The following is an 11392-nucleotide window of genomic DNA, read 5'->3' as shown; positions in this document are numbered from 1 at the left end:
ACTAAATGGAAAGGCACAGTATGTATCTAGGTTGTCAAAAGACTGTATTTAAAATATCTCAAGAATGGTTGAGGGCATTAAGTTGAAACTACCTAGCAATGTTGAGATAAACCAAAATACAATGTGTGCATCCAGGTTGTCAAAAGGGCATATCTGCAGTATCAGAGAAATGGCTGAGGATATTAAGTTAGGACTTTGAGGGAATTTTGAGAGGGCATGGAGGTAAATCAAAAGACACTATATGCATCTAGGTTGTCAAAGGGTGTATCTGGAACTTGTCAGAAACGACTAAGAATATTAAGTTTAAACTTTCAGGGAGTGTTGAGAGGGATCTTGAACTAAATCAGAAGATGTAATGTGTAAGTAGGTTGTCAAAATGATATTTCTACAATATCTTAGAAACAACTAAGGGCATTAAGTTGAAACTTTCATGGAATGTTGAGAAGGATGTTAAACTAAATGGAAAAGGGGACTTGTGCAATATCTCAGGAATGTTTAAGGGTATTAAGATGATACTTTCAGGGAATGCTGCAGAGGATGTTGAATTAAATCAGGAGAATTTTCGTTGTATCCAGATTTTCAAAAGGGCGTATCTACAGTATCTCAGGAACAGCTAATGGTCTTAAATTAAATCTTTTAGGGAATCTTCGGGGGGATGTTCAACTAAGTCAAAAAACATCGTTTGGATCCAGACTGTCAAAAGGAGAAATTTGCAATATATCAAGAACAGCCAAGAATATTAGTTTGAAACTTTTGAAAAATATTTAGGGCGATGTTTAGGTAAATCAAAAGATACTGTGGATCTAGGCTATCGAAACAGAGTATTTACAGTATTCTAGGAACAGCTAAGGGTATTAAGTTGAAACTTTTAGGTATTGTTTGGGGGGACGCTGAACTAAGTCAGAAGACAGTCTGTGCAACCTGGTTGTCAGAGGGCATATCTACAGTGTCTGAAGAACGGCTAAGGGCATTAGGTTGAAATTTTACGGAATGTTGAGGTTGATGTTTAATAAATCAATATGCACTGCATGCATCAAGATTGCCAAAACGGCATATCTGCTATATGATAGTAATTTACTTTTCCAAATTAATGGTAGGCTCTTGAAGCTGCTGGTTGCAAGGCCCAGTCTACATCTAATTGATTTTGACCAATCGTTAGATGTTAAAAGATTACCGAGGTAGAAGAAAAATTCCATATTTTCAATTTGCTCTCCTTTTATCTTTAGCTGTATGGCTCTGGGTGCAGAGTCCCTAGATCCCCGCATGACTCGTTTTTGCTGTGTTGACAACCATCCCAAGGGCTTCGGTTTCTGAGACTATCTCGTCGCATGACTTTTGTTTTTGCTGTGTTCACAACCACCCCAAGGGCTTCAGTTTCTGAGACTATCTCGTTTATGTCTGTTTAGAGGAAATGTTCATGACTGTTTAATTTCACGAGGTCTTCTGCGTACGCTAGTTTGTCAACAAGTTTCCCTCCAATGGATATGCCGTCTGTGGTTTTTGCGAGTGATAAAGCTGCATTTAGGTTAGGTTAGGCCCATTTTTATCTAATAGGGTTTTTGCTTCTGTGGTTTTCTTTTTCGACAGCTCCCGCACTTTTTTGTACATGCTATGGCATTCATCTTTTTAAAGTCGTATTCGTATCCATGGCTTTTGTCTTTGATGTATTGGTGCAGAGCCCGCCGTATTTTTTTTTCTACTCGACATTTTAGCCTCTTGTATTCATTTTAACTTTGTCGATCTTGTTTGTTGGCGTAAATACGTTTTTCAGTGCAGATATCGATGATTTCGGGTGTGATCCATGGTTTGTCTGAGGGGGACTGTAGTCCCAAGATTTTATTGGCCGTTTTTCTGATGATTGAGGCGCTTTCATTGACCAAACGGTCGACTTCCTCTGTAGTTGAGACTCCATGAGTTGGATGCTTGACAGCTTAATCGAGAGAGAGGTATTATACTTGTTTCTTGTTTTGATGTTTTTCAGCAGATCAACACGGTATCTTGGGTAGCTTTTCTCGGGCAGTTGGGGCTTTCAGAAGCGCATACGGAGTTGTAACATGACTAGAACATAGTCCGAGTCGAAATCACCACCGGCTAAAGATACTGTATTCATTACTGACGACTTCCAACGTTTACGGACCACTATAAGGTCAATCATATTTGACGTTCGGCCATCTGGGGATCTCCATGTAACTTTTCTGCGTTCCCTATGTCAAAAGCTGGTTATGCCAAAAATCTATGAGCATTTTCCCCCTAAAATTTTGTCGCTCATGTCTAAACTTGCTCATTGCGTCTTCAAAACTTGCATTTGATTGTCCAACGATGGCGTTGAAATCCCCTATCACAAACAGAAGCCCTTCTTGAGCACCTGGTCTATGGTGTGTTGGAGCTTTACGTTAATAAATTCACCCTCAACCTAAAAAAACTCAAATTTGTGAAAGAGATAGAGCGGCAAGCTTTTTGGATTTGGCTTCAGCGCATTTTTTTTTAGTTGGATGGTGAAAAAATCATTTGTGTAACAAATTGTTCGAGGTTGACCCCTTTTTTTTCTAAATTTTCCTAGAACTTCTCCCCCAACCTCACTCTCTCTTAAAGCTTTAAGCCCCAAGCAATTCTTTGGACTTTAAACATTTAGTTTCATGTTCATCAGCATAAAAGAGTATAGAAATGATGTATCTAATTATATTTGTTGCTATTTACTCAATCAACATTTTTTGCCTCAACCTCAAATTCAACCTAAAAAAACTCAAATTTGTGAAAGAGCTTGAGCAATAAACTTTTGGATTCGGAATCAGCAACATATTTTTTTAAGTCGGATAGGGAAAGAATCATTTGTATAGCAATTTGTTTGAGGTCAAACCACATTTTTACTATACTATATGTCTCTGGAGATAAGATAACGCCCCATAGACTCTGCAAAAGGTCTTTAAGTTATAAATTTTATCCATTGTTTACGTACACTATTTGCTACTGGGAAGTATGCCTACATTTTTCGGATGGAGGGAGATGAAATTTCTCCTGGGGGAATTTTTCACAGGGAGAATTTTACATGGGGAGGGCCGCTTACAGAGGGTAAACGTTTCAGGGGAAATTTTACACTGGGGGAATTTACCAGAATTCCTTCACGAAATTCTTTTTATATCTTGCATCCTCTTTCCCGACTCAATTTTACATGGGGAGATGTTAAGGGTACTTGTTCGGGGTAGCTTTTCACCGGGATTGAACTGTCTAGGGGAAATTTCCACGGATAGGGGGATTTTTCCGTGGAGATGGAGCCAGATTTCCTGGTATTATTTTATAAACAACCAGAAATTCAATAAAAAACTAGTTTTACAACTGAAAGTAAGGAGCAACATTAAAATTTAAAGCGAGCAGAAATTATTATAATGAAAAGAGAAATCACCAATGCAACAACACAAACACATAAAAAAAAAGAGACAGAAGGAGAAAAGGAAGACTGTTTTCCTAAATTAGTGATTACTATAGACCAGCACTTGAATGAGGCCTTAACCCTACTCATCCATACAATCACATAGGTAAAACAGCATAGCCATACACAATCAACCATAAAGAATAATCCATCGACAGGCAGTCATATCGTCAATAAGTATAAGTCGTCATTTACCAAACAATAGAAAAAATAATAAAGACAAATAATTCAGAGGCAACAACCCAACACAAGGGCTCATCAGGAGAATACACTTGCCTATAGGGTTTCGCCACTTTAAATTCTCTACCCAGCCAAGTGTTGTGGCTACCACAGAATATCCATGGCATCCCCGTGTCAGGTATCACCCCCAAAATAGTATATTATGAATGTTACCCTCTCCTCAACACCTCGTCCTTTACGCCAAATTTTGAATTTTGACCCAATTAATTTCAAAACGATTCTTTAAACGCGAAAGTCTTTAATTAAAACAATAAGAAGCATTTTTTAAATACTAAAAAACTTAAGCGTGAAGACGGAGGTATTGAAGAGGGATAATCCCCCTCATATACGTAATAATTTCTGTTCGTTTAAGTTTTAATATTGCTCCTTCGTTTCAGTTGAAAAAAAAACAAACTTTTATTTTATTTAATTGCATAATATAAAATGATGCCACCTTTAATAGTGACGGATTGAAATAATGGCACTTGTTACGATGATAGAAATGGTAATAACACTTTTTGCAAGGAAAGGATAAACTAAGACCTATTTCGCAAACACCATGCCTGGCAAAAGTGACCGAGACCTTTATTATGAGGGTTTTACTTGATCAAATCAAGGGATCTATCGACCAGAGACAATACGGCGGACTGAAAGACTGTAATACCTCAGTGTACCTAGTGCGGATCTACGATATTCTCCTCAAGTGGGTCGAAAAAGGTCACAGTTTTGTAGACCTTGGTGCCATAGATTTCCGAAAGGCATTTGATTTAATCAATCACATTGTAGCTGACCTTAATCTCAAGCTAATTGGGGCTAAAAAAAGACTCTTACGCTCGGGTTGGACTTTCTCAGTCAGAGGATGCATCGTGTGTTTACTCTCTACGAAGGTGATAGTACTTCCGAATGGTCCTCATCCACCTGTGGAGCCCCTCAAGGCACTAAGCTTGCAGCTATTGTATTCCTGTCTGTAATTAACTTCCTCATAGCTGACTATGACGACCGCTACAAGTTCGTGGACGACCTGTCATTTATCCTGAAATATTTAGTACAAAATAGAGTTGTGACGCCACAATTCAGTTCAAATTTTTTCAGTGTTTTCACAAAAGAGTGCGTGGAGCTAAATCTTGAGATTAATGTGAACAAGTCAAAGATGGTGCGCTTTAACCCGCTAAAAAGTGATGTTATGGAGCCAAATGTTCCATTCCTTCTAACAAGCAGTATCAAGATCCTTGGAGTTACTTTCTCCAATGATTTCAGCTTTGCCGCACATATTGAAAGCGTGGTTAAAAGTACGGTATGCGTAGATTCAGTGCGAACACAGAGAGTATTAAGTATGCATACATAGCGTATGTCTGCCCCATTCTGGAATATGTGTGCCCTGTTTGGGTGCCCTCAGCACTTAGAACAGTGTATCTTTGTCAGGAGCTTGAATCGGTCTATATATATATATATATATATATATATATATATATATATATATATATATATATATATATAGAAACGAGCGGTATCGATCATCTTGGGCCGGTATCGATCAGAAACGAGAAACGGTATCGATCATCTTGGGCCGCCGAGACATCCTCTACGAAAAGGCTCTGGAAGTGCTAGGACTGCCGTCACTCCAAAACCGGTACGAAACACTGATAATGAGTTTTGGAAAGTTATTGCTTTCTAAATTTCAGCACCATGACATTCTACCTGATCAACCTCTACCATCAAGAACGAGAAAGCAAGATAAGTTAGTTCTCGTTAAATCAAGAACAAACCGATATGGTAATTCTTTGGTCCTGGTTTTTTTCAAAATGTATAATAAGAGTTAATATTTATAGTTTGATTTATATTTACAAGCGTAGCTTGATTTTGTATATGTTGCAAAGAAACACAAACCAGCGATAGCTGTCAAGTTTTTGCTATTAAACCTGTCTACTACTACGACTACACTTTTGCAAAAATAAAAAGAAAAACTATGGTATTTTATCTGATGATAAAAGAATGATGGCCGTTTTTGCATGGACAAAATAAAACAGTGGCACTTTGTCCAATGACAGGAAAAAAACGATGGCAGTTTGTTCAAAACTGTCTAATGCAAGCCAAATTTTTCAACATACTGAAATGGTGTTGAAGCTTACCTTACCTTTGGAAATATACGACGGGCTATATGATGTGGATTAAAATCGATAATTTCGGCGGCACCTGTGGGAAGGTATCCTTGGGCTTGTTGAATTTGAATTTCCACCAAATAGGCAGAAGAAAATGAACCTAACTGACATCACTAATAAAATAAACTGAAAACACTAAGTAGCCTGCATTAATTTGAAAGTTGAAATTGTAGAAGATGCAATCATAGCTTTTATGAGCCCGGAATTTTGTAAGGGCAGAATCTGTTGTTGAACCTTTTCAAGGTAGAGAGGATTTTTTCAGCCTCTAGATCACATAGATCAATATATAGTGTTTTGAAATTATTGGATCACCTGTTGTGTTGTCTCAGGAAATTTTTACCGTCTTTACCTTGGGTGCCGTAAGCAATATCTCCCATCTTCTGAACATACAAGGTGAATTTAGCAACTTTGGAAGAACTTTTAGGTTCTTAATAATTTAAAAATGGGATTCATAAAGGCATGATAAACTTTCTAATAGCCTGCAACAAAATATTGCACGTGTTACGCCTGAACCACTTCTTCGCGTAATTAATTCATATATTCGTTCAGGTACATTTCCTAGTAGATGGAAAATTGCACATGGATTTCCATTGCATAAAAAGGAGATAAATCTAATATAAATATAACTGTCTCCCAGTTGCAATATTTTCATCATTGTCTAAAATCATGGAGAGAATTTTATAAGAAAAAATTTTTTTATTTAGATAGAATATATTTCTTTACCGAGACTTAGCTTAGATTTTGAGCTGACCATTCAACAAAACAAGCAGTTGCAGTTTCTTTTTTTCACTAAAATTAAATCATTATTTGGATAATAATTACCGTGTCCTTTGATATTAAAACAGATTTGACACTCTAAACCATGTGTTCTTTTTAATAAAATGTTACAATGGAGGGGGACTGGAAATAGTAAAATTCCATCATCATTATTTTGTAAAACACATTTTTCCATTTTCGGTTTTAAAGATAATTCACCCCTCTTTAATGCATCTTATTTAAATTACTTTTTAATCATATGTCTGAACAATTTTTGGACGCATATAAAACCACTTCAGAAGCGTCAAAATAAAGAAGCGAGAATACTTGTAATTTTTTTTTACATCGACCTTTAAAACTCCAATTTGCAGCGGAGGCGGGAATTTTTTTTCCTGAAAATTCTAGACTTGATACATAGAAGAAGTGCATGACATTTTAATCTGCAAAGGTCAAATAACTATTTCTACGAGAGGTCACTGGTGATTCAGCTTCCAACTTCTGATTCTTCTTCTTCTTCAGCCTCCTCCTGGTTCTTACACATTCTAAGTGTATCCACTTCACACATTCTAAGCGTATCGACTTCCTTAAGTTCATTAAAAGAACTAGAGCTCATTCAATGCTCTCAGCCGAATAGCATGGTTTTCGTGCGAGCCTGTTGAAATATAAGTGAATTATACACCTGTTGTGACGTAAGAAACTAAATGCTATTATAAAGAATAAAAAGGGATTTATAAAGGATATTATTTTTATAAATTATATTGTAATTATAACTTATTAAGGATCAAAAAAGGATTGAGATCCAGTTTATTCAGTGCTCTCAGCCGAATAGAATCGTTTTCGTGCGAGCCCGTTGAAATATAAGTGAATTATACGCCTGTTGTGATGTAATAAACTGATTGCTATTGTGTCCTCGGCTGGTGTTTGCTATTTTGTAACACATTTAAATGGGGAAAACTAAGAATAAACATGGATTTAGAATCCACATATGGAACCAAATATGGAACTGTCAAATATAATTATGCCGTTTCTATGCGTGTATCTATTTCATTACTGCATTGCTGACTAATGTCTATGACTGACCCTAGGCATTTGAATTTATGGTATGTTTTTCAATTCACTAATTATTGAGAGAGCTAAGGAATAAACATGACTTTAGAATGAGAATTTCATCCTGACTCCAAGTATATAATTTATTTCTGTCGCAAAACTACTTTACACCCACCCCCCTAATGGTCAAGTGTATACCTTGAAATTGACCCAAGGCATTTGAATTTATGATAAATTTTTCGATTGACTAATTAATCAGAGAGCTAAAAATAAAAATAAAAATACCTTTAGAATAAGAATTTCATCCCGACTCCAAATGTATAATTCATTTTTGTCGCAAAATTACTTTACGCCCATCTCCGAATGATCAAATTTATACCCTGGATCGTATATATGCACCGAAATTTCCATCCATAACTCTTATCCTCAAATTTATTTATGGTTTATCAAAACAATGAAAAATTTATTGCATATACCATTTGGGATATATATTTGACTATTAGGGATGTGGTGTTGCAGTAAAGTAAATTTGCAATGGAAATGAGTACTATATTTGGATTCAAGCTGAAATTCTTACTCTAAAAGCTATCTATTTTTCTTAGCTATCTCAATAGTCAGTGAATCGAAAAATTTACCAAATTTATCAACTACTTCTATTTAAAAATAATTCAGCGGAAAGTGAGTGAGTGCAATTCGCCCTTGATAACAACTTTTCATTTCTCGATTGTGATCCTTTGTTCCTTGAGAAAACACCAATATACATGCATTCACACGTTTAGGGTGCTTGGACGTTCCAAAGGAAAAGACGAAAGTCTGCTGAAATTGGTTTCTAGAATTAAAGAACGTCTGCTTTTTGATATATTCGTCTTTTGGGTTTTGTTTTTTCAAGTTCCATCTCAAAAGTCTTTGGTCTTCAAAAGTCTTCTAGCTAAGACTCTGTCCAGATACATAGTTTTATTTTGGAATAAAAAATCCTCATTTATATAAATGAAGAATTAAATCGTAAAACGAGTGAAACTTAAAATGAATATAGAAATCAATCTTGGAACGAATAAAATCAATGCAAACAAGAGTTTCTGTATTACCTCCTTCCCTCACTGTAAAAGTCTAAAACCTACTGCGTCATTGGCGCTTTACAGAAAGCGAATGATAAGAAAAAAATTGTACTTATTACAGCATTGAAAATAAATATAAAAATTACATTAAAAATAAATTTTGAACCATGAAGCTATGTTAAACCAAATTTTAAAAATACTTGCTGGTGCTTTTCTAGCATTTTTGATGGAAGTTTCTGAACATTTTGTTAATACTATATATATATATATATATATATATATATATATATATATATATATATATATATATATATATATATATATATATATATATATATATATATATATATATATATATATATATATATATATATCTATATATATAAAAATAAGTTGTCTGTGTGTGGATCTGTGGATGGATCAGGTGACGTCACACTAAATTATTTCACACTAATACAAAAGAAGAAAAAAACTAAAAAAGGTAAAAACTACAAAAAAAACTAAAAAGAAAAAAAACTAAAAAAGCTAAAAAACTAAAAAAAACTAAAAAAAGGTAAAAATCTAATAACTAAAAAAAAACTGAAAAAAATAAAAAAAGGCAAAAACTACAAAAAAAATAAAAACTAATAAAAAAACTAAAAAACTAAAAAAACTAAAAAAACTAAAAAAAGGTAAAAAACTAAAAAAAACTAAAAACTAAAAAAGAAAAAACTAAAAAAAAGGAAAAAACTGAAAAATAAAAGAGAAAAAGAAAACTAAAAAAATATGAATAAATATATATAAAAATAAGTTGTTTGTGCTAAAAAAAGGTAAAAATCTAATAACTAAAAAAAAACTGAAAAAAATAAAAAAAGGCAAAAACTACAAAAAAAATAAAAACTAATAAAAAAACTAAAAAAGCTAAAAAACTAAAAAAACTAAAAAAAAGGTAAAAAACTAAAAAAAACTAAAAACTAAAAAAGAAAAAAACTAAAAAAAAGGAAAAAACTGAAAAATAAAAGAGAAAAAGAAAACTAAAAAAATATGAATAAATATATATAAAAATAAGTTGTTTGTGGGTTATGTCTGTCTGTCTGTCTGTCGAGTGACGTCGTGTTTGTCCGCATATGACGTCTGAATTATTTCACACTAATACAAAAGAAGAAAAAAAACTAAAAAAGGTAAAAACTACAAAAAAAAACTAAAAAGAAAAAAAACTAAAAAAGCTAAAAAACTAAAAAAAACTAAAAAAAGGTAAAAAACTAAAAACTAAAAAAAACTGAAAAAACTAAAAAAAGGCAAAAACTAAAAAAAACAACTAAAAACTAATAAAAAAACTAAAAAAGCTAAAAAACTAAAAAAACTAAAAAAAGGTAAAAAACAAAAAAAAACTAAAAACTAAAAAAGAAAAAACTAAAAAAAAGGAAAAAACTGAAAAATAAGAGAAAAAGAAAACTAAAAAAATATTAATAAATATAAAAAATATAAATATAATATAAATTAGCAATCAACAAAGCACCGAGACACAAATGACGACCGGGACACAGGGAGTATAAATGACGACCAGGACATAAGTAAAAAAAAACTAAAAAAACTAAAAAAATGGTAAAAACTACAAAAAAACTAAAAACTAATAAAAAAACTAAAAAATCTAAAAATCTAAATAAACTAAAAAAGAAAAAAAAGAAAAAAGGAAAAAAATAAAGGAGAAAAACAAAACTAAAAAACGAATGTATATACAGACCGGGACACCGGGATACAAATGACCACCGGGACACAGGGAATATAAATGACGACCGGGACACAGGGACACAACTACAATGGGGACGCCGGGGGGCACAAGGGGATATAAATGACGACCGGGACACAAGGAATATAAATGACGCCCGGGACACTCAAAGAGAAATCACAGACTGGAACACCGGGACACAAATGACGACCGGGACACAGGGAATATAAATGACGACCGGGACACAGGGACATAACTACAAAGGGGACGCCGGGGTGCACAGGGGGATATATAAATGACGATGGCGACTAAGGGAATGGTCGATTAGCAATCACCATCAACAAAGCTCAAGGGCAATCATTAGAATCATGAGGTATAGATCTGAATACGGATTGTTTTCCCATGGACCATTATATGTTGCATGTTCAAGAGTCGGTAAACCTGAAAATCTATTTATATGCACAGACAATGGGACAGCAAAGAATGTTGTATATTCGCAAGTTTTACGTAGTTAAAAACATATATATATATATATATATATATATATATATATATATATATATATATATATCTATCTATATTCACAGGTGGGACATAGGGACACAACTACAATGGCGCGTAACTAATATGGCGCGTAACGACTTACGCGCGCGGGGGGGCTTGGGGTATATATATATATGTATATATGGTTTATCCCCTATCTCCTCCCCTACAGTATTTCTGCTTGTGGAGAAATTATATTTGCTGTCCTTATCAGAAAAATAGGGATGAACATAACTGGCTATCACTCAGTTTTTTTGTACGCTAGCCCTCTCTTACTGCATATTAGGCTCAGCCGAGTAATACCTTGTACTTTAGGTTTCAAAATCAAGCTATAAAAAGACACACCTTAATGGCTAGTGTCTGACTTTCACCATAAATTAGTTCTCTCTGCCATGACAACTCGTCAACTAAATGCTATACTAGACGAACTAGAAAGAATACAAGTACTTTTACGTCACATAAATTCGTTTCGATAATA

At 34.0% G+C, this 11392-nt stretch overlaps 1 protein-coding gene across 2 annotated transcripts in view; it reads left to right on the top strand.

Moving 5' to 3' along the window:
• LOC136028241 (E3 ubiquitin-protein ligase RFWD3-like) overlaps positions 1-11392 on the top strand; it is a 29761-nt gene that overhangs the window by 10220 nt on the left and 8149 nt on the right. The gene's annotated exons all lie outside the window — the stretch shown is intronic.

The sequence above is a fragment of the Artemia franciscana genome, chromosome 6 (assembly GCF_032884065.1).
Source record: "Artemia franciscana chromosome 6, ASM3288406v1, whole genome shotgun sequence".
In the NCBI taxonomy this organism is placed as follows: domain Eukaryota; kingdom Metazoa; phylum Arthropoda; class Branchiopoda; order Anostraca; family Artemiidae; genus Artemia; species Artemia franciscana.
Note: the sequence above shows the minus strand (reverse complement) of the source record. Positions and strands in the feature narration are given on the sequence as shown.